The sequence below is a fragment of the Protopterus annectens genome, chromosome 4.part0, assembly GCF_019279795.1.
Source record: "Protopterus annectens isolate FY-2018-M chromosome 4.part0, PAN1.0, whole genome shotgun sequence".
Taxonomy (NCBI): Eukaryota; Metazoa; Chordata; order Ceratodontiformes; family Protopteridae; genus Protopterus; species Protopterus annectens.
The window spans coordinates 715,610,176-715,636,143 of NC_056733.1; the positions used below are offsets into that span (position 1 = coordinate 715,610,176).

Sequence of the window (25,968 nt, forward strand, 5' to 3'; positions counted from 1 at the left end):
AACTTCTGAGCTAATTGGAGCACAGCTGCACCTGTTTGCGCAGTGTGGCGCCATGTTGAGCATGCAAGTCTGGGGGGGGTGTACATTGATTTCTAAGCGTAGTTTAGCTATGGGTCACATGTTTCTGGTTGTTTGTGAGGTGCACCACTGGAAGTCTGAGGGTGTGTGTCCACTGACGGATAAGCATTGTTTACCTATGGGGCACATGTTTCCACATGCTTGTGTGGCAAGCTGCTGTGCTGAGAGTATCTAAAAGGCCAATGATGTATTAATTACTGTTGATCCTTGTTTAACTTAAACTAGGGATAGTAAATGAAGTTAATGATATACTAGGCAGGTGCAATGCATCATAGGTAGCCAATCACGCAGGCAGCACCTACAGTAGAGCACTACAAAGTATGCATGCACCCTACAATCTGATTTCCTCCATACTCTGCACCATTGGAGTACAGACTTGGGAATTTTAACTGAAAGAATGCTAGGGGCTGATACAAGTCTGCTACATCTGTATGTGTTAGATGCTGAAGGCAATGCTGCTGGTGTTGCTGACAGAAGGCCTAGGCAGAGATGGAAAAGAGGGTTCAGGCCTAGGGTAAACTTCCAGGAGCTACATGAGGTGGAGATTGTAGAACCCTACAGGGTGAACAGGGACATACTACAAGAACTCACTGAGCTCTGCCACCCTCAACTCAGACCCAGAGCCAACAGAGGGGAACCCATCACAATGGAAACAAAGGTATGTGTAGCCCCTAGAGACCAACTGGAGACATGATTAGAGTGTCACAGGCATCAGCATCCGGGGTACTCTACCAGTTCCTGGATGCCATGCCATCACATGCCATTGAGCACATTTATTTTCCCCTCACCCCTGAGACAAGGGCCAGCAATATACAACACTTCTACAGTGTAGCACACTACCTTGAGGTACTGGGTACTATAAATTGTACCCATGTATACATCAAGGCACCACCCGGTGAAGAGGGTAGAATCTACGTCAACCGTAATGGATACCAATCCATCAACTGCCAGATCATGTGCAATGCCCAGGGCATTATAATGAATATGTGTGCTGGCAGCCCTGACAACTATAACGAATCCCACATCTGGCATGCATTACAGCTGTATCAGATGTTTGCTAGGGGGGATATCCCACACAGCCATTTACTGGGGGATGCTGGCTACACACTGGGGCCGTGGATGATGACACCCATCAGAAATGTGCACACACCTGCCAAAGAACACCATAATGAGGCATACACACAAACTAGGAAGATCATAGAGTGTGTGTGTTTTGGTTGCTGAAGTCACATTTCCGATGCCTCAATATATCTGGTGGAGCCCTGTGTACTCTCTAGCCACATGTGCATATATGTTCATAGTTTGTGTCATGCTACATAATATGATCCTGTGGAAGCAGCGGCAGCAGGATCAGCAAAGGAAAGGGATACACAGCCCCCCACGAGTGCCTAGGTCACCAGAGCCACACCCACAGGAGGACTCAGAGGAGGAACCCCCTGATGATGTCCCCGAAGGCAGATTTAGGCATGCCCTGTATGCCCTGGCATTGGCTAAGAAACAATGCATAGCACATTCACTGACAATCTAGAGCCCTATGGACTGACAACCCACTCCTATGCACATACATATATTAAAATAGCTGATGCCAGGCAGCCTACACAACCTGTACCTATCCATGTATTGGCAGTGTACTGCTTGCATCACACAGAGTCAGCCCTGAACTACAGTTTTGTCAACTGCTCTGTTCGCAAGGTAAGTCTATAACCTACACAGTAATTGTAACGATTACTATAATAAGTTATTGTATGTATGGATCTGCTGCTGTTATACAAGGATATATCTTGGGCGATGTGGTCAAATTTAACATCTACATGGGACTACAGATACCCGGTCTAATAGTATAGGTTTCTCAATATTCACTAGGCTTCATGGTTGTTAAACAGTGGGTCCACATGCTATTTGGACTAATGTCTTCTCAAGCTGATCAAGTGTTGTTTTTTTCTCCACCCCCAACATGGCAGTATTCCCTTATAAATGCATTAACAGAAACTCAGCTATGGTATATCAGTGGACCAGGCAATCTCAGGGCAGTAACATAGATATCACCCACACATTTTATGCCACTCTTCATGCAGGATAACATTGTACATTTGTAAGCTGTTGATTGTGTGATGAATGACTACTCTGTCTAGCAACCCATGTGGCTCAGTGGACTAGAGAAGCTAGCATGGGTGATGGTGTTGATGGTTCTACACTGGAATTACTCACATCTTTTGCATGCGAGGTGGTACTATGTTGTTGTTTTCACAGAATGTCATATTACTCAACCTGTTAGTGCAAGAAATCTGGACAAAGCCAGAATGACTGGGGTGACAAAGGCTCAAACATAGGGACAGAATTGAAATAATGGTCACACAAACCTTGACAGTTGATGGAATAAAAGTCATTGCATATCACATATTTTCTGAAGGATATAAAGTCAGGAACGCAAATTGTCTGTAGTTAGTAGAATGTATTGATGTCAACATTCAATAAAGCAGCAGAAGACCACAAATGTATGAGGAACAGACCAAACATATGATGCACAACTCTGGAAATTCTGTGAAAATCAGGACAGTTAAGAGGTATTCAGACTGTCAGCCTGTTGGTGGTGTAACATTACCAACCTCAGTCACATACTACTACAGCAGACAGCTGGGGAATGCTGTAGACATGTTGAAGAAAGTGCAGTACTGCAGAAACATGGCCAGATGTTAATGTATGTAACACACAAAATCCCAGATTGGAGTACAGGTAGGTGTGGCCGCCAGTCACATTATAAGCACTTGACAGTCCCACTGGGCATGCCCATACACTTAGGAAAAATGAGTGCTCTTCCATTGCCCCATCAGTGAAAAGACCTGTTATGTATAAATTGTCTATACATACACAGACATATACATACACATATCCATCTGTCCATTTCTCTCTCTCACACAAATAGTATCTCTATCACTATTTAGTGTCAGATAGATATATACCGATATGTATAGCTATATATATATATATATATATATATATATATATATGTGTGTGTGTGTGTGTGTGTGTGTGTGTGTGTGTGTATATATATATATATATATATATATATATATATATATATATATATATATATATATATATATCTTAAAATAATACATAGATGCCCCCATATATCTACATAACACATATACATATCATACACACATAACTACATTTATATATACATCCCTGTTATATACAGGAATATCTGTCCCTGCCCACAGTTTCATGTAAGTAACTGCAAGCAGGCACATATGGTCATACTGGTAACTGTACACACATAGCAAAGATAACAGTTATCTCACTGCTAGGATGCTAGATGCAGATAATTTGAAGCAGTATCACTCCTGAAGGCCACAGATGCTGTTCAGCACAAACCTAGTTTGTGTAGTAGACAAGTACTATGTGTGCAATCACATACACACCAGATGTAGCCTGTCATGCATGCAATAAATACTGTGCTTTATAATATATAAGCCTGGATGGGTAGAGGTTCTAATCTCACTCCTGCCCACATGGTGTGTGTGTGTGTGTGTGTGTGTGTGTGTGTGTGTGTGTGTGTGTGTGTGTGTGTGTGTGTGTGTGTGTGTGTTGTGTATATGCACACTATAAAACAACAGACGTGCCTACATGGGATAATCACATGCAATGGTTAAGCACTTTTTGGGCCTGTAACTTGTTGCTGGCCTCCAACCTGTAACTTGCTGCTGGCCTCCAAACTGCCCTCTTCTACAAGGCCTGATGATGTCAGCCACCTTAAGACTGCCAGCTTACAATGTAGTAGCAGATGTAAACTGTGGCTCATGTGATACTGTGCTCTGTAGTGTATAAGCCTGTATAGGTGGGGGTTTTAATCTCATTCTAGCCCACTTGGTGTGTGTCTGTGTGTATACACCCCTGCAAAACAATGGTTGCACCCTCATGGGCTATCCACCTGTAATGATTATACACTTTTTGGGCCTGTAACTTGCTGCTGGCCTCCAAACTTCCCTCTTCTATAAGGCCTAATGATGTCAGCCACCTTAAGATTACTAGCTGTGATGCATGAGATAAGTACATGATCTGTAGTGTATAACACTAGATAGGCAGGTGTTCTAAACTCACTTCAGCCCATTAAGTGCGTTTGTATAGCCACATGGCATAAGTATCATAACCTTTGTAACATAGACATAAGTAGAGTTTTGCATTATTTTATTTATAGTGAGTGATGTGCCCCCCCCCCCCAAATGACTGACCACAGCAGGGCTTGCTGATATTAACAAGCATGATATGTTCTAAACAGATTGTACTAGCAGACATGAGGTGTGTTGCATACATCGGGTACTGTGATCTGTAGTACCACTACATAGGTAAGTGTTCTAATCTACTTACAGATAACTGGCACTATGTGTGCACCTTGGCTTGTCATGTATGCAGTGAGTGGTAGAGGTGCTAGGCTGAATGTGGCCATGTTTGTTTCTGAAGCTGTTGCAGCATTATATATCAAGTTATGGAGCCATAGGATGTATGAACTTAACTAGCATAATGGCCATTCAGCCCTTACAATCAGAGACATCTGTATACCCCTCAGTACAGGATTAGCACATATTGCCCCAGTCCAAGAGAGACTCAGGCAGATGCCATGTGTTGAGAAGACAGTCGCACAGCCAAAGAGTTGGCATGTGCTGAGGTGCACTGAGGTGCTCTGTGTACCATTAGGCAGGGTCTGTTTCAAGGGTGTGTTTATGTCTGCTAGACAAATGTCTCCCACAAGCATGTAGTACTTACATCACACAGTAGGTTAATGTCCATAGAGTGCCATCCATCTACTATGCTCCCTAGAAATAGGCAGGATATGCACTCCAGCAGGGTCACACCTTGCCCTGTATGCAAGGCACAGATCACATCTGAGTAGACTATATGCCACAGGTGGCAGTGACACCCTTTCCAGATGATCAGCAGTGAACACATACTGAAGATGCAAAGTGACCTTGTGAGAGACCATACTGTTGTATGTAAGTGCCAGCACAGCTTGGTAAGGCACATCAACAAATGGTTGTTGGAGTCAGATATTTGCATGCTGAGGGAATAGTATTTGGAGGCTATGAGTATGTCACCTACTTGTGACCATGCCCTCAACTATGCCATATGACTCCTGCCATACCACTGTAGAGAGATGTTGATCTGAGGCACATTAGGTGTACACCTGTGTGGCCAGGTCTGTTTGCCCACTTTTCAACCCTGGTATGTACATCACATGTTTGCACTGATGTGCTATTAACTGGGGACATAGGTGTACGTAATGGTAATGATACTACATATATATTCGCTTGGTAATTATGGTCATTAGTATGTCACCAGGCATGTGTTTGCAATACCCTTCTGTAGGATACTGACATAACACAGATACTCTGAGTGCTCATAATTAGCAGCCAGCAGCCAACAGTGTTAGCCACAGTCATTCAGTACTCACGTGTACTGTGGTGACATGCAGTCCAAGCAGTAGAGGACACAGAACTGCGCCCTGTTGAGCACTGCTGCTTACAGATCAGCTATTGGAGTTGGATGCCCCTATGTTGTGCATGTCTGCCATCAATGGGTCACATAGTGAGCCCAACAATGACAGTATCATGGATGCCTATGTGGGTACTTTGTGCATGTTGCCTGAATGGGAGCCATAGTCAGATGGCTTGGCTCAGTCTGGGGGTTGTACAGACTGATCTACCCTCAGATGCTGTGTGCCTTCCATTGTGAGGCCTGTTACAAACTGATCTGTCAATATGGCAGTTATGAGACAGGTTGTAGGACTGTCATGTTTCACATGTGATGGATACTATGGAGTGTACATGATAAAGACAGTATGGAAGTACAGGTTAGCTATGGGTACAAACCCATCATATGTGGCATCATGTCTGCAGTCAGCAGCTATCTGGGCCTGTCCTTTGGGGTTACACATGTCACTATACTGTGTGCACCAGTCCTGCTTTGTGTGAGTGGCAACAGGTGTCATTTACTATATCTACACAACAACACTATGTTCTGCTGTTACCTGAGGAGATTGTGCCACCATGTTAGGGGGGCACCACCACCACAATTGTCACACAGTAATGCCCACCTGTTATTGCACAGACTGCTAATGGCACTTGTCCACCAATCAGGTGTGCTGAGCCATGATGAGCCTGTGTCCTTCCTGTTCTGTACAGCCCAGTTCATGCAGCTGTAATGCTGATGACATAATGCATGGGTGTAGAGCTCTGCAGACATACCAGTCCCATCTGAAGGGGAAGGTGCAGTCACGCTATGGCAAGCATCCCAGAGGTAGTTATAAATGGCTTTCTTGACATATATGTCTATTGAAACAGCAAAAGTGCCGACTGCACACAATGAGAGGCCACTAGTAAAACCAAAAACAATATTTATTGTTACGAACTGTAGTACAAAAAATCCCAATGAAGGTAAGCGCTTTCGGCGAGTTCAAATGACCCGCCTTCATCAGACAATTGGTTAACAAGGGCAGATGCTTTTTATACTTAGATGTTATGACGTTATTACATTGATTTAAAGGCACATAACTAAAATAGTGAACGTGAGATGAACTTGATTTAAACACTGAAAAAATAGCGTGTTACCACCAACTATTACAAAGCCATGACAGGCGATACTATACATTTCAGTATTCCATAAAAATAAAAATATTGTCAAACATTCATAAGCTAGAATGAATGTCCTGAAAGTACGTAAAAAGTGTTGCTTTATAGAGTTACAGCAAAACATAAGGTAAAGAGCAGCTCAAAAATTTAAGTAAAGAAAAAATAATGATAATAATAACGAACACCCAAAGGGTCTTGGTGTCTACTAAACCACAGCTAGTTCAAAGACAATGCATGAAACTAGACAAGGGGAAAATAAACCCTTTCATTATATCTTGGATTGTATACTTGATTACAATGCTAGCGGCTAAAATTAGTCGAAAAGTATATAAAAAACCTGCAATCAATTATGAAAAAAACAATCTCGATAGTCTTATGTTAGTATTAACATACAACTAAAGAATCTAATAATAAAACTTCAAAATTAGTGAGAAATTAATTACATTAAAAATTGAAACGGTGCAAAAAATGCGTGTTGAAAAATGTTTACCTAATATAGGACAGCCATTTAAGAACACATTTTATTGACAAAGCCTCGTTAATACCTGGGGGTATATGAGCCCTGGTCCTGATCTGCCATAGCAACTCGTCAATTTCTAAACTTAGTTGCCATGGTCCACCCCTGATGTCAATGTCCCTTTGCTGTAGGACACAAAAATGAAAAACGTGTCCTGGATACTCAATGCAATGCCTAGCTAAGGCGTTGGTAACATCTTTTTTGAAAATGGCATGTTGATGTTCATATATTCTACATTTGAACTTTCTTTCAGTTTTTCCGATGTAGAACGCATTACATGCATTACAAAGGGCTACATAAGTCACCACTTTGGACTCACAATTGTAATGACCAGTTACCTTAAACTCCTTACCATTGATGTTAAACCTGCTCCCCACCTTGATATGTTTACATTGGGAACATGTCCCACATCTAAACATGCCACTAGGTCTGTTGGATTTTTGATGTAACCTTCTTTCAAAGATGCTTTTCATGTTCTCACCTCTTCTATATGTGATTTTGGGTGAATCACCCAAAACCAAACACAAGAATTTATCGTGTTTGATGATTTCCCAGTTTTTATTGACGATTTCTTTGATTTTCATAGCATCAAAAGAATAAGTGTGTAAAAAACTGGTCTTAAAAGTAGTCTTGTCCTGGTTGTTGTCACCACCAGAGACTGACCTATCATGAAGAGGTGTGGGAGCATTGGAAGGTGTTACTGTGACATTATTGTGACCTACCAGCAATGGGACGAAATGACCAGACTCACGTTTGAGTGTTACCTCTGTAACTACTGCAACCACGAGAGACCTCGGGTAACCCCTTGCCAGAAACATTTTAGTTAGATTACTACATTCAGCTTGAAAATCGTCTTGGTCTGTTACCATCCGGGCAGCTCTAACTAATTGCCCCTTAACTACAGCTTTCTTCTGATGGTATGGATGGTTACTAGTAAAATGTAAGAAAGCGTTGGAATAAGTCGGCTTTCTGTATATCCGACTAATGAACCTTTGGTTAACACTATCCTTAATTAATGAGATGTCCAAGTAGTTAATCTCCCAATCTTGCATATTGTAAGTAAATTCCAGAAAATCTGTTGTTTTCGTTATGTTATCTATGAATACTGGGATCAACGCTTTATCTCCATTCCAGATGCAAAGAATATCATCCTGGTACCGAGTGTACCAGGAGATATGTTGCCTAAACAACTCATCTTTGAAGAGAAAAGTGGATTCCCAATAGGCAAGTACTGCGTTAGCAAAAGTTTCACCACAAGGGGAACCCATAGCTACGCCTGAAGTTTGTAAATAAAATTGCCCTTCAAAAGTGAAAAAATTGTTGGATAAAACAATTTCCAACAAAGTTTCAATGAGGTTGATAGTGTCGTGTTTGGCATTTTTTGCCATCATGAACTCTCTCACCCACGCTAGGCCGGTTTGTTGGGGAATGATAGTGTAGAGGTCTTTAACATCGATTGTAAGAAGAACCATGGTGTCATTATATGTAAGCTTATTAATATCACTAAGACATGACCATGAATCTTTACAGATGTGCTTACAGATCAGCTATTGAAGTTGGATGCCCCTATGCTGTGCATGTCTGCCATCAATGGGTCACATAGTGAGCCCAACAATGACAGTATCATGGATGCCTATGTGGGTACTTTGTGCATGTTGCCTGAATGGGAGCCATAGTCAGATGGCTTGGCTCAGTCTGGGGGTTGTACAGACTGATCTACCCTCAGATGCTGTGTGCCTTCCATTGTGAGGCCTGTTACAAACTGATCTGTCAATATGGCAGTTATGAGACAGGTTGTAGGACTGTCATGTTTCACATGTGATGGATACTATGGAGTGTACATGATAAAGACAGTATGGAAGTACAGGTTATCTATGGGTACAAACCCATCATATGTGGCATCATGTCTGCAGTCAGCAACTATCTGGGCCTGTCCTTTGGAGTTACACATGTCACTACACTGTGTGTACCGGTCCTGCTTTGTGTGAGTGGCAACAGGTGTCATTTACTATATCTACACAACAACACTATATTCTGCTGTTACCTGAGGAGATTGTGCCACCATGTTAGGGGGGCACCACCACCACAATTGTCACACAGTAATGCCCACCTGTTATTGCACAGACTGCTAATGGCACTTGTCCACCAATCAGGTGTGCTGAGCCATGATGAGCCTGTGTCCTTCCTGTTCTGTACAGCCCAGTTCATGCAGCTGTAATGCTGATGACATAATGCATGGGTGTAGAGCTCTGCAGACATACCAGTCCCATCTGAAGGGGAAGGTGCAGTCACGCTATGGCAAGCATCCCAGAGGTAGTTATAAATGGCTTTCTTGACATATATGTCTATTGTCTGCAAGGGAGGTACGTGGTAGCAGCTGTAAGGAGAATGCCATGTGGCCAGATCCAAGCAGGGTGGACGACACATTGAGGGGGCTGTAGTGGTCACCCTTTTTGCTACACACATGATATATATATATATATATATATATATATATATATATATATATATATATATATATATATATATATATCAGTTCCCTGTGTGGGGATGTCATAGCACCTCTCCAAGGCAGTGTAGGTACAGACCTGGAACATGCTGTAGACAAGGGAGCCAGAAAACACTGAGCAACACAGTGTGTATATATTACACAACCGTAAACGTTTGTCTGTGGTATGTACAGACATATTGCATGACTCTCACCTTGCAACATGATGGATATAACTTCAGTACTTACATGCACACAGGACAACTAGGATGTAGTGCCAAGCAGTGTCCCTAGATCTATGAGCCAGGTCACCTGAAATGCCATGATAGGGGTAAGCATGGTTATTAGTATTACCACTGGCATACACTACTGGCATACACCTACTGACACTGGGCCAAACACTGTTAATGTTGCTCTATGCCAGATCATGGCTACCGACTGTCACCAGCAAAGCCCTATGACTGTCACACTATGCAATGGATGACGGGCACCAGTTTCACTCCACCATCCTTGGCCTGACAAGGTTTATGTGTATATTAGGGCAGCAGGTCATGGTGAAAACTGTGTATGTCATGTTCAGAGTGGTATGTCAGCTGGTGTATAGGCATGTGTCTGAGACTCACATCTTGGGAACATAACATTGGGAGAGCTACGCTGCACTGTCACCACTCACCAGTAGGATTCACCATCATCTCTTTATGGCATGCCTCCTCTAGGTACCACCTCCCTACAGTCACAGCAACTGTCAGTGACCTCTGACTGTACATTAGCAGGTGTCTGCATATTGGGAGCCGCAACCTCCCACTCAGATGCAACAGTTATCCAGGATGGCCTACGACACAGTCAGTTGTTGTCTGAGTCATTTGCGCAGAACATGCCAACCACCACATTATACTACCCTGTGAGATATCATTCACCACAGCACAATATTGTAATGTCCACATACCACGCACACTTAAGCCAGAACACATGAAGGTATGGACACACTGTACTGTACCCTTTGACAGTCACTGTTCATTAGGATGTGGGGATGCATTTGCTGTTGTACCAACTATACTGACAGGTTTTGGATGTAAATGTCAGACTGTCACTGTCGTACTGCCTGTGGCAGCCAGCACACCTATCATTGTGTGCAATGGCAACCTTGCCATGTCACCACACAGGCATTTGTACAATGGTATCAGCTACACAGGTGCCATGGTACACCAATACACAGTGTAGATAACATGTCCTATGGAGTCCGTGTTATGACCATACAAATGTAGTCTGCCACCTACATGCTTTGATGGGGATGTCTATGTCCCAATACAGGGAGGTGTCAAATCCCACCATGTACCTCCCATGTTGCCATGACAGGAGTAACACATGTCTCACGTGTTCATACACCTACAACATCAATGTGGTATACAAAGCACATACTGGGGAGACTACTATATAACACACACAGTACACTCTACATGAAACAGGCCTTCCATGCATGTAAAGCACACATCTGCTGTGACACACATCATGTGCAGGTTATGCAAGGGGATGCAGAACACTACAATCATAACTGATGTTGGCTAACTGTCTGGACCAGGTACAGGATATTTGCAGATGGGTACACTCTATCACTACAGCTTGTAGATGTGTAAGTTCCTAAAACACAGGTGACACGTATCAAGGGTAGCAGATCTTATCACAAATTATGAATGCATGGGTACACTGACTGCTGCCAATGTCTTTATTAGAGTGCCATAAACATATGAACCTATGGAAACATGCACACATACTGCTGTACCTTGCTGATGTCATATTTCCACTGTACTGCCAAGCGATCTTGTGCTGCCTTACTGCCACTGTGTGTCCATAGGTCATCTCTTCAGATTCTTGGAACAGATACATACACAGGTCCGTGACATACCTGTCATTGTGTAACAATACCTCTTGTACAACAACATACAACATAAGGTACACAAAAGTATGTTGTGCACTCATGACATATGCCAGCATACAGTATATGTTGTTGACTACTACAAGAGGCATGGCAACACAATTCTGAAGTCCACAAGTAAATATCAAGTAATATAGTCAGCCTGTGGATCAGATGCATAGCTTCATTTCCCTGCATCAATGGGAAGGATGACAGGGATGTGGCACTGGTATCATCACATGCATAGGGTGTTGTGTGTGGGGTTGCTGGAGGCTTAGGCTGGAACAAATGGTTGACAGCATGTATGTCAGTCAGGAAGAGGAGCGGGTTAGATGGACCATGGAGAGGTGCCGTGTTTGTCTGTAGGTGACCAGCATGTGACAGTGGTGTATGAGTGTGTGTGTGTGTGTACACAGTCAAGCTCAGTTCTAGCCCTACATGTGTGCATGTTGAACAGCTTTAGACCATACATGGTAGAGTTGACAGTTCACCATCTCCAGCCGCAAACACAGGAACTGGCTCTGCTAGGGGTAGCACTGCCACCACCATTCCCAAGATTGGACGTGGTGCTAGTACCTGATGGTGACAGCTGTCTGCTGAGACTGTGTCCCTCACAGGACTGCCCAGGACCATGAGCCCATGGCCTGCCACATTATGCTGTGGACAGCACACTCCCCTCTGTAGCACTGAATGTACTACCACTATGGGAGTGTTAAATGTGCATGGTCGCATAGACTCTCAGCAGATGGTGAAACAGGTGGTGGATGTACGGCAGACCTCCTATGAGCACCCCTGTCAATCTGCCTGTGTGGGACCTCGCCAGCTCCCTGGCTATGGCCTGTGTCTACACTCACTGTAGCCATAGTTGCCACACAGTCCTGTTCAACGTCACCACCCTCTGACTGTCCAATATCTGTGGCCTCTGGGGACTATGTGTGGCCATATTGACTATGTGCAGTGACAATGGGGGAAGAAGTGGGATGTCAACCTATGGGACAGTTGCAGCCCTCCAACAACCCCACCTGTTCCTCACTGTGGCTACCATCATCATCAGAGTCTGAAGAGACACTAACATCAGGATGTGTGTGGGAGAGATCCTAACCCCCTTGGTCACCTGTGGGAGCCAAGACAAAAAGCAGTACATTGGTACTAGCACTACTATGTATGGAAACTCCACAAAGACTCTTAATAATAGGGATTCACAACTGCAGTACCAATCTCACATCTTCTCATCTCCGCTGTCATGCACAACAGACTTCCTCACAACAAAATACACATTCCACTCAAGCCCTTTATAACAAGCACATCAGGTAAGTCACATGACACTTGGCCAGTATAATTTGCCTTTTAGTTATGCAGTATGACACTATACTTGATAAAACAACACTTAACACCCAGTACACCTATCTTAACAAATATATTGACATACGTGTTTCAATGTCTAAGGTATGTACCATCAACCTTTTTTTTAGAAGGCATGTTGTATTAATTGCCTCATGTAATCCAGTAGGCTTATTTGCTCTAAACTATAACTGCACAGGTGTTTCTGTTAATTCAACTACAGTGCTGTGATTACCCACTCTAGGAACATTAGGTACATGCTCCAGACTGGAACACACCAATACTCTCCTCTGGTTACACTCATCATGAATTGTACATAGGCCATTATTCTGGCCCTTGACTTTAATAACATAAATATGTTCCATAAAAATACAGTATCAAGCTTACCAGGAGCAGGACCCCGGCCTGGGACAACACCTGACATACATGTAAAAAGGTGAGGGTGAGGCAATTTCAATACCACTGCATATTGCAGCACAACAAGGTAATACCTACATATATCTCACATGTACAGCAGCTACTGTGTTACTTGATGTATTGGTAATATTCTAAGTATGAGTGTACAATGGAGCTCAAACCCCACCCACCCAAAGCACTTAGACCTGACACCCACATAAAGGTATTGTATGTACAGCCTGACAGAATGACTGCTACAGTATTACAATGGAGATCACAGTAAGCTTACCTGCATGCTCCTCTGCTGTGGACACTGTGGCACCCACCTCTGCGATGTATGGTGTGATGGATGCCTGGGAGCTTTTGTTTGTCCCTAGGTTCACCAGGGATTCCTCAGTGGCCATGAGTGGTTGTTCTGCTGCAGGCTCTCCACCGGTGATGACATGATTCCTGGCTACATCAGATACCCTTTGCCATGCCGCATTCAATATGCCAGTAGAGCTGTATCAAACCTGCACAAAAGTCCTGTCCTGGTGGCCAAGGGAATTCACCTCATGGACAAGGTCTGCCCCACAATGCAACCCATTGCTTTCTGCTATGCCTCCCCCTGGATAGGAGTATGTGGTGATGCTGCCTTAGTCCTTCACGTATCTGTTCATTTTCAGTATCTGAGAAGGGGGCATGTCTTCTATGATACATTAGCCATGAAAGACAAAAGGGAAACACATTACAGGATCATATACATGGACGTCCACTATGTACAGCTACAGCAAGAACAAAATGACCTGCATTAAGGTTATACCACACAGTGTGACAACATACTATATGTGTGGATACATCAGAGATAATATCATTACCAAGGTATTTTCCTGTGTGCCATGACAGCTTCTGCTGTATGATCATACACCCAACCCTCCAGTCCACTGTGGTGTGTCCCCTGAGGCCAACCACCCAATAATATGTCATAAAAGCAGTGCCAGACAAATAGCACTGTGCTATTACAACCAGTAAATAGAGACAGTCCGACGACACCAGTGTGCCACACTGACAAAAGACAATGCAACCCTGATGTATGTTATGTCCCCAGTAGGTGGAAGTCAGCAAGGCATCTAAGACCAGCTTATTTCTGTAATCCTTATTCCCCATACCTCTATCCTTCCATCTGTATCCTGTTATACACAAAAAAACAGTTACATACCTGCTAGAGTGCAGTACTCCTCTGTTAAAATGTGTGTCTGGTAAAGTTTTGCAAAGGCATGCTCTGTGTGAGAAAGTCTCATACAGACTGTTTCCCCATAGACAGTTGCTTGCAGTTTTAACATGCTGCTTATTAGCAGAAAATTGTCTGTAAATCAATCCGTGGCTCTGATATGCTAATTGCTGCCTTAACAGGTGAATTGCACTATCATTAGACAATGATATGCAACTACTGTGCAATATATAATTGCTTCATGTAGACGAGGGCTCCTTTCTTAGCTGTTGAGATGGACAGTACTGGGATGAGGAGACTACATCATTGCAGAGGGTAGGTCTGTCTATAGCGAAACCTTTATATAGAGCTGTGTGTACCCCAGGTTGCAGCTGCTGCTGCAGGTGATAGACATAGACAGAGGATGTGAACACTTTGGAGGGTTTAACCCTCCATTGCATCCAGTATTGGCAACATATGAAAGAATATGTGAGTTAGATATCAGACACATGCTTGATAACCAAAGGAATCATGTGAATGATAATTTAACGAAGGAAGAAAAAGATAATTTATTATTTCTTATACAGCAGTCATTAAGAATAATGAAGCCTGATAAGGGAGGGAGATTGGTTATAATGAACATGTTTGATTATGATGAAACAGTGTTAGCTATATTAAATACTGATACATATCATGAGTCAGTAAAAATGAATTGAATGTAGCTTACAGAAAAGTAGATATGGCTTTAAATGATATGTTCCTTGAAAATAGAATTGACACTGGCACTTATAATTATTTAAATATGATTTCTCCTGTGATACCTACCATTTTTGGAGCACCAAAAGTGCATAAGAATGAGAATAACCTTCCACTACTTCCTATATTTATGCATGTGCAAAGTACCTTGACAACAATTTAAAGAGTTGGTTAAAAAAATCCCCAAATTTGTAAGGACTCATGGCACTTTCTTGAATTAATTAGCCATATGCAATATTATGATCAGAGTGTATTTGTAACGGTAGATATTAAGGATTTATTTTCAGTGATTCCTCATGATGAAGGCATGCAAGCTGTAGAAACCTTCTTAACAAAACAGGGGCTCACACAATCCAAAATTAACTTATACACAGATTTGTTGGATATTATTCTCAAAAATAATTATATCCAATTTAAAGGAGGATATTATTTACAGCAAGTGGGAGTACCATCTTTGCCACTATTGTAATGGCTGTTTGGGAACAAAAATGCATCTTTCATAGTGAGTTTTATCAACATATTAGCCTGTATTTATGTTATTTGGATGATATTTTCATCCTATTGAATGGCAACCAATTGTTGTTGGAATCATTTTTTAGTACAAAACAGACACTGTCAGCAGTCAGGAAATCTCAAAAAGGTTTTCTTGTGTAGTCGAACACAAATAGCAGCAACCAAAGAATTCAGCAATAAAATCCACTTTAACAGTAAAACTGGAAAACCATCAGATTGAGTGCTTTCATCCCTTGACCAGGGATTTCATCAGAATCAACACTCTTTTCGTTTGAACCTTAAATTAAGAAATTCAGTGTAGTCAAACACTACCAGTAGTTTGACACTTCAGGGTATTGTCACTCAGCATCCATAGTTTCCATAGATTCCAATCTTTAGTTAACTGTTTAATAATTAACATTTATTTATTTTAAGTACAAAGAAATCAAAGAGAATCTGACTTCAGTTTTACATGGACAGAGCTTCGTTAAAAGCCAGGAGAAAAGCAGATTTTGCCTCATCAGCTAAAACTATGGATGCTGATTGACAATACCTTGAAGTGTCAAACTACTGGCAGTGTTTGACTATACTGGATTTTGGATTGAATTTCTTAATTTAAGGTTCAAATGAAACGAGTGTTGATTCTGATGAAATCCCCGGTCAGGGAATGAAAGCGCTCAATCCTATGGTTTTCCAGTTTTACTATTAAAGTGGATTTTATTACCAAATTCTTTGGTTGTTGCTATTTGTGTCTGACTACACAAGAAAACTTTTTTGAGATTTCCTGACTGCTGACAGTGTGTGTTTTGTACTAGTGGTTTTGGTCAACACTGGTCGCTCCATTTTGTACATTTATGGAATCGTTTTTTAGTTATATTAATGAGACAACCTCATATTTGAGATTTACACAGCAGGTAAATGAAAATGAGATACATTTTTTGGATGTTAATTCAAGTAAGGATAGGGTCAATTATAGATTTAAGGTGAACATACATAGAAAACCTACCTACTCAAATTCACTTTTACATTTTTCCAGCGTGCATCCAACCATTAATAAAAAGCAGTGGTAAAGGGACAGTCTGTCCGTGCGGCCAAGATGGTTAACTTTGGCAATGATTTTGAAATGGAATGCAATAAGTTGATCGATATGTTTAAAAAGAGGGGTTATCCTGATCATATTTTATATGTTTTATATGATGAGGTAAAAGTTAAAAGATTTAATGGTTATTTTATACCAATACTAGCTTATAGTAATAATGATAATCCATCAGTGGTAAGCATGAAGCAATTTGATAATTATATATTCTTTATAACAACTTTCAATATGCATTTTTATGAAATAAAGGCTATTATGTTGAAAAATTGGACAGTCATTCATGAGGATGTGCAGATTAGAGCCAAACTGGTACAAGAGTTTAAAATGGTATTGAGGAGAGCTAGTCATTTTAAAAGTTTATTGGGGAATGGTGGAATTAATTATGTTGCCAAAAAACAAATAGGAACTATGAATAGATGCGGCATGTGTAATTATTGTAAGTATATTCATCAGGGCCAGCATATAGAGTAAAAGGAAAAGGATGCAATATAAAAGGTAAATTTAATTGTAATTCAAAGGGAGTAGTGTGTGTAGCGTTGTACCAACTCTGTTCAGCATTTTATATAGGGAAAGCTACCAGGGCCTTGAAGGAAAGAACATATGACCACATATATGCAAAAAAAAAAAAGACTAGTTGAATAATGCTTTGGCAAAACATGTCCATGAATATAATAACCATCATTTTAAGTTTGGGGTATTGCAACCGGTTCTTTGTAATGATAGAGGAGGTCCATGGGAATTGCAGTTGGAGAGAGCAGAGCTCATTTGGCAGCTATCTCTCTATTCTTATGTTCGATCAGGTCTTAATGGCCTTTGTATTATCAACAGTGTTTTAAAATTAAAGGCATTAAAATATATAAAGGATGATTATCAAATAGATTGATTTATAATAAATAATGTATAATTAAAATCTTGTGCAAAGATAATTTTCTACATATATTTGGTTGCACATTATATATTTGTTTAAATTTATACTAACATTCATGGTTAATAGGTTTTGGTTTTGAGTGTTTTGTGATTATGAAATGTCTATTTATTGCATTTATTGTACTATGCTATTTATATACATTTTAATTATTTGGAATTTTTATATTAAGTGGTGTAATAGTTTATTAGGGCTGATTACATCATTTCCTTTAGTGAAAAGGCACCAATTTTAACTTATTAAGAAGCCTATTGGATATTTTATTTTGTCTGAGGGAGTTTGCTATTTTAATAAATGAAAAGTGCTTCACAATAAACACTGCTTTCTGATATTTGGACTGCCAACATTTCTTTTTTAACACTTTGGAGGGTGACAAGCTGTAGGTCTACCTGTGTCAGCCTTGTTGTAGAGGCAGAGCCAGGGTGGGGGTACCCTTTACACTCAAAGTATGGCATGTGTTTATGTTACATATGTTAGGTAACTGTGTCAGTAACTGAGTACTAGATGACATATACTTATGCTATACAGATATGTGAAGTGTGTCCCTACCTACAGGCCTGTGACTTCTATCACTGAAAAGCAGTTATTACACTCGCCATGCTTTGTGTGGATTATGTGTGCATGAGTAATTCATTAATTGCTGTCTTCAAATTAATGTACTTGAAATGTAAAACAACACTGGCTTTGAATCCAAGACTGTGAGTGGCAAAATGCACTGTATACAAAGCATTTAACACACTGAGCTACCGAGTTACTGCTAGAGCAGCTGTATTTGCAAGATATATATGCACACATACAGGCTGTGACAAACATTTTCCACATCCATCAATATGTACACGGCTTTCTATGACTGTATTTCTGAAGCAGGGTCCCAGTTGTACATGTACTTTACCACTGATGCTGATAAAAGGGCAGATTTATCTGGTATCACAGAACTCATTTACATTCATAAGCATGCATCTGGCTGTGTGTGTGGTGTACTATTGCACCAGAGTCCAAGATATACTCCCATTTATTCCATTTCTTTTAATTCCATTTTTTACGGTGCAGCTTGGTTGGCAGCTCCACTGAAACACGCCTAATAAGTGTAACTAGCAGTTACTTATGTTTTGTTTAAACCACCTGTTTTTATTGTGTGGTGTAGCAGATTAATGCATTGTGTTCTAGGTTTGATAGGCTTGGATTTGAAACATGGCAATGGTGTTTATTTTGTAATACTATCGTACAATGTGAGCTAAGTGAAGCTGTGCAATGCAGAATGTCACGCAGCATGCAGTTCTAAAAAAATATAAAAAAAACGGGAGATAGAAAATTGCTGAAATGGGGGCAAGCAGAGGGAAAAACAGAGTGAAATCAGGTAGGGATGTGCAAGAAGGGTGTAGGAAAGAACCATAGCTATCTATTTCTTCAACAGCAACAACTGTGTACTTTAAAATCTTTCTATCTGAATTTGGAATGTCACCCCCAGAGAGGGGGGGACGACAACATCAGTGTGTTGTTAAGCCACTTGTACCAAATTACGTGTGTCCCATGGACACCTGTGTGAAATGGAGAGCTATGTATGGGACAATTTTATTTTGGGACAGGTGTCCATTTTTTTAATGTGAGAGTGGAATGTTGGGGAAAGAACATAGGTGTGTCTGGTGAAGGTAAGTTGGGTAGGTGAGGATGCATTTGCAAACAGATGAGATAGACATGACAGCAGACAAGGGTGGCATGTCACACATGAAGGGGTGAACACCTTGGATATGGAGGATGTTATGTAATTTGAGTCCCATGTGCCTCCAGACAGCAGCAGTGTGACTCATGTCCCCACCTATTGGACTGTCAGCACTGCTCCTTCACTGCCCTGAGGGTGGCTATGCTGGAGGATTGGCATCAGGGTGAAGCTGCCCCAACCAGGTCAGCCAGCATGCCTTTAATCAAGTGCACAAACTAGTCATAGCCACAGTGGACTATCATGCACACCAGAACCAGTAGCTTATCCTGGGTGACTACTCTCCTTCTGATACCACTCCCAGAGGGAGCCCATCCCCGTCCACTGGGGCAGTACTACCCGACAGAGTAGGTAATGCAGGGACAGCAGAGGGAGCACTACTGGTCCGGGTCCTGGATGTGCTGGGACCCTGTGCATGGCCAGCTGAGGCAAGGTAGGCGGATCAACCAGAACTGGCCTACCTTGATGTTCTGTGGTATATGAGTAATAGCAATATGTTATGTTTAGTAATATCCAAACCATTGTTAGTATTAACAGAATGGAACACTGTATTTATTAATCAAAATGCATATTAATGTATATTATGTGCAACACAACATTATGTAACATAACAGTATGGTAACAGCATGCCAGTGTGAAATAAACCATAATGCCAACACAACAGTTAATTTAACAACATATGTTAATATTGCATCATAATAACACATAACAATAATCAACCACAATTTTCCAAAATATAGTTAGTTTTAACAAAGTATATTAATATTAAATCATAATGAATCATAACAGTAATGCATATATTAAGATAAGGGGTGGGATGAAAGAGAGGGAGAAAAACATTCCATTAGTGACATTGACAATGATATACCTGACAACACTGGTAATACACACTTCTATTGTGTACTCACAGTTGTGATTACAGTTACTACAATTCTCCTCTAGCTGTTGTAGCATGTACATACCTCTCAAGCTGATAGCAAGGGGCAATAAGGGCCAAGCACTAACAAATGCAGGTATACAACTACACAGAATGGTTTCACATAATGTGGACTTATATAACTACCAGGCTGTGCTGAAAATGGATTTGGTAATGCACTGCATTCCAGGTAATAATTTATCTGGTAAACATGTGACAGACAGATTTGTCAGTTTTAATTTCATAACAAGAAATCATGACACTTGAGAGGCATGTTTGTGTACAGTAAGTAAATTAGCTTAGTTGGCAGGCATGGGAGTAGAACCCAATAGCTGTGACTGCAAGGGGACATCTGCAAATAATTTAATAACTGACTGTAGCAGCATAGTACAGAAATGCAAGAGATGCAGCCATACTGGGATTACACAGATTTATTTCTGAATCAACAATGCTGATGACCACATTCTTGGTATTGATAGCAACATTATGCGAGATCTAAACACAATATCTGCACTTAATATGGGCTGGCTTACCCATAACATTTTTGTGTTCCTGGGTAGAAAAAAAATGTCAGTGCTATATGACTGATACAGAAAATGTAGTGCTACATAACACTGGATTCGAACCCAGGACTGTGTGTGGCAAAATGCACTACGTACAAGAAATTTTACAGACTGAGCTATTGAATCACTGTTGACTAGTGACGTTGAGATAGGGAAGTTGGTAGATAATGAACCAAAATTTTTATTTAAAAACATGAAGTCTCTAAAGAGGCTGTTGTGCTATCCAAAAGAGACTTCGACCAAGAAAAGTTTTTGTTTAACTAAAACCTGTGGAAAATGCATTGCATGCAAATATATTTACAATACAGGTAGCTTTTTTCATCCAGACCAACATATGAAATACAGTTTCGAAGTCTCAGCCAATTGTGATACAGCTCTTGTTGTTTATTTAGCACACTGCTGTCTATGCCAACAATTTTATGTAGGCAAAACAGACAGATGCTTCAGAGATAGAATTAAGGAGCACCTGTACCATATTAATACAAGGAGTACTTCCAATGCTTTAGTTAAGCATATTAAAGAGACAAGTGCTGAACATAACTTTAAGTTTCTAACTATAGGCAGGATTATAGAGAGTGTTAGTGGAGGGGACATTAGAATCCTCACTGAACAGTTAGAGGCTAAATGGATTATTAAGCTTAGGGGAGATTATAGACATGGAGTTAATGATAAAGTTATCATATAACCTATGTTGAACGCCAGACCATTGTTTAAGTAATCTGCCTATATTTGAAGTTATAATATGTTCTTTTTATTAGTTTTTTAATATTGTTTTATTTGATTAATGTGTGATAATTTTAAGGTGGTGAGTCATGGGACTTTGTTGAATTAATTGATTTTAGTATTTAAAGACTGATATTTTAGAATTATATAACATCTGATGAAGCAGGCAACTGTGAAAGTGCTTATGTGGCTTGATTCAATAAACAAAGTGTATACTGGAATCTTCGGTCATTTTTGAGTCCTATTTTGTTTTTATCATACTATGAATTGAGCAATACAAGTTACAGGACATTCCTCTAGCATTCTAGCACTGTTATAGTGATATACTAGACTGCAGTGACAGTAGAGCACACATGCATGGAATACAACCATACTGCATACATTAATACAGCTTTATTTCACTTTCAACAATGCTAGTGAACACATATTATTATTATTGGTTTGAAATATCCATAGGGTCCACACACAGTATCTGGCTGTGGAGTGGGCTACCTCACCCACATACCTTTATTACCTGTAGTCTGTGGAAGGGAAAGCATTATGTGACCGATATTGGTCTAGAAAGAGTCTTGAACAGTACTATGTGTTAAACAATATAGTTTGCAGGCCATTAGATTTACATTCTACACCTATTACAGTGTTATACTCGACTGCAGCAACCTTACCTTACAGACTCCATGCATACAGCTCTACTGCAATGTTTCTGATAAGACAATACTGATGTACACCATTTTCCTTGCTGTTATTGGTATTGTTTCTTGTTTTTATTGAACTACAGTTGTTATTATTCATTTATTGCACTACAGCTCTAATTCCACATTTATTGCACTACAGATTTTCTTGTATATACTTTATTTTAGTTAATGATTTACTCTTTCGTGTCTATTGTACTAAATTTAGCAAAATACATCCATACTCACCACACTTAAGGTGCAACCTGGCCAGGCACCTGGCATGAGATTTGACATTGCAAGCCATGTCAATTGCAGCTGTTGGGAGAGAAGCACACCTATATGTATACCAGTGTTGCAGACATTCAGCTTACATTTTGTTAAAACAGCAAAAAACATGCTTACATACTTGTGGGGCATTCCTTGCCCTCACTTCTTGGACCCAGGTGTCCTAGGTTCCCCTCTTTCTCCTTTTCAGGTTGTCATGGTGGTAATGACACTGCTCACCTGTGTGGGGGATACCCGTAACACTGGTGAGCTCTCTGGCCAACTGGTCCCAGGCCTCTGCCTTACATTCCAAGCCCTGGAAAAAAAACCTGCAGCAGCCTATCATCATGTTCTTTTATAAGGAGCTCAACCATGACCCTGGACTCCTGAATGCCCCACCACTGCGCCTGAAAGTGCACACCTTCACCAACACCACCAGCCATACCAACAGTTGAGTAAAGTCAAATGGATTCTGCAGAATTAATGCCTATTGCACTTAATATAGGCTGCTTTCCCACCCTTACACGTCATTGATCAACATACAAAAAAGTGCAACATCACTTAACAGTGGGCAAACCAGCTAAGCAGAGTTGAGCAGCTCGAAATCTCACAGAATCATGGTTTTAGCGAAGCTTAGCACCACACAAACATTAGCAGCCATTAACAGGTTTATGCAGTGCTTAGCGTGATTGAGCAGAACTCAGCAGAGCTCAGCAGAGTGCAATAGTGCCATATTTTACAATTCTATTATTAAATTATAGAAAAATAGTGCAGCACATTACAGACCTGTTCTGCCTATTGTGGATTCAAACCCAGAACCTGCTAGACATACAGCTGTAATTCTACCCATTTAGCTAGTTGGATATTATAAAAGCTGGTATACCTTCACATATACTACTGAACCACCTGATAGCATTGTTCAGCATTGCACCACGCAAACACAAGTAAACATGCTTAAACAAAACTTAAAATAATTAATTACATCCAGTTTCTATTTATAGATATCTGGCAGGGGTCGGCTGTGTATGTATAAGCTCTGCTATGCTTTGCTGTGCTCTGTGCTGCAAAGCTCAAACAGCAAATTAAAAAAAATTGAAAAATACAAATAAATGTAATTATGATTATTGATTGCATCTGGTTCCTATTTTTAGATGTCTGGCAGGTGTCAGCTGTCTATATGTGAGCACAGCTTGGCATTGCTGCACTTCATGCCACAAAAGCATACAGTTAAAACAATATATTATTACAATGGCAGGGCCCATTGCAGGGAGCCTCAGACTCATCAGCATACACAGTTAGCCACTAACCCTCATCTCACACTGATTCAATATCTGTGTTCCTCAGCTCTCCTTCGGCAGCACACCATCATTAATATGCATGGCGTGCTGCCAAGGGGGGACCATGACCATATACATGGACACATTCCATGTAGAGTCTACATTGTGTCTGCACGGATTTTATGAAATCCTGGGAATTGTCTTTTCAAATGCCATATATCTGCATTGTTGTCTTTATTTGCCACCTGCATGAGAACCACAAAATATATGTTAAGTTTGCTGTATGTCTATGAAATGAATAAACTGGAAAATAGACATGTTTGTTTTAAAGAACATTATGCTAAGAGAGAATGCCAGGAAGGAAAGCTTATATGATTCTTAGTAAGCTTTAATCAGTAAAACACTTTCAAAGTTTTAGATACTATTCATAAAGTGACGGAGAGACTGATGGCGAGAGACAGAGAAAGTGAGACAGAGAGTGAGAGACAGAGAAGTGTGTGTGTGTGTGTGTGTGTGTGTGTGTGTGTGTGTGTGTGTGTGTGTGTGTGTGTGTGTATTTATGTGTATGTGTATGTGTGTGTGTGTGAGTGTGAAAAAGACAGAGAGAGAGAGAGAGCTTTGTCCTGAAAATGTCTTCACTTCTGTAACCTAAAAAATGTAGCACTGTGTGCCCAGCTTCTTAGAAATAAAACATTGATTTATTTTCTATGTAAAACGATCACTGAGTAACCAGTTACAAATAATGAATTTGGCAGTGCTAAAGGTTAACAAGTAATAAGTGTAAATAAACTTGAATCACATGAATCGAGGAATGAATGATTCTGTCCACAATAAAACTTCTGGACATACATTAAGATCTACTCCAGGCTTCTAGCAAGGTTGTAACCAGGAATATATCCTTTAAGTCATAGTATATGAATAATATTTTAAGAGTCAGAATTTTGCTTTGCTCAGTGTTGTAGTTTGTCATAGTATCAAAGATTACAGTACAAATTTTTTGTCAGTCTAAATAAATAATGATTCAGTCTGTTCACTAAAACATGGACTGATTTTTGAGCAGCTGCTTAATAGAGCACAACACTATACATTGTTAAAATGTTACAGGTAATATCTGGGACAAAACAAACTATAAAAGAATGTGAGCTTGCAAAACGTGTAACTGATTCTGAAGTGGTGTTTAACTTTTGTGTTACTAGTTAACTATACCTAGACATGTAATACAATCATTTCAAGAATTTTGTGTTTCATTAAAGTGCAAAACTTTATGAAAATCATAATTACACAATTTCATTAGCAGAACAGTAATACCATATACTTATGTCTTATCTGAGAACAAATTAATACAATGAAGACACATTTCCTTACCCATAAATGATAAAAAAATCATGACCATGTTATTTGCTCAGTAGTCAAATAAATTGTATAAGAAATACTTACATTTTCAAAATTTAAAAAGAATCCTTACAAAAGATTTCAGTTTTAGATTTGATAGAAGCTCTCCTTACTGTTTTTTTTGTTGGCAGAATTGCATATCCATTCCTCTACAAGACATAAGAAGGTAAAATGACTATGCTCCTTAAAAATACAATAAAGCCCCACCCATTAGAAATTACATTCACCTTTATCCCTTCTTTCACTGACTATGACCTAATCAGCCAACGTGGTTACTCAATAAGTGTAACAATTAATCCACTCTTGGAGTGGAGCCAAGATGGCTAAGTGAAGACAGCAACTTTTTAGAGCTTTGCAGTATAAAATTTAAATACAGGAAAATAACAATTTTATTTCAAAAAATAGTACATTCTTACTGATAATAGTTTTGATCATTCAGATATCAATATTTTTGCAATTATATAAAAATGTTCCTGTCAGTTTTATTCAGAGACTGAACTATTGAATGAAGATGAGCAATTCTATGCATTCTGATACTGACATTTCACAGGGTCATAAGACCAAAGGAGGTTACTAGGCTATTGACCCGGAGGTCATTTTAAGCCTAGACATTTCAACCCAAT

The 25,968-nt window shown here is 40.3% G+C and overlaps 1 protein-coding gene across 1 annotated transcript in view; it reads right to left on the reverse strand.

The window, feature by feature from the left end:
* The window catches only part of LOC122800138 (1-aminocyclopropane-1-carboxylate synthase-like protein 1), a 505,362-nt gene extending 479,870 nt beyond the window's left edge, over positions 1-25,492 (reverse strand). The window contains exon 1 of the mRNA XM_044069656.1: positions 25,391-25,492. The gene's annotated coding sequence lies outside the window, so the exon portion shown is untranslated. The remainder of the gene's footprint in view (positions 1-25,390) is intronic.
* Between the last annotated feature and the right edge of the window lie 476 nt (positions 25,493-25,968).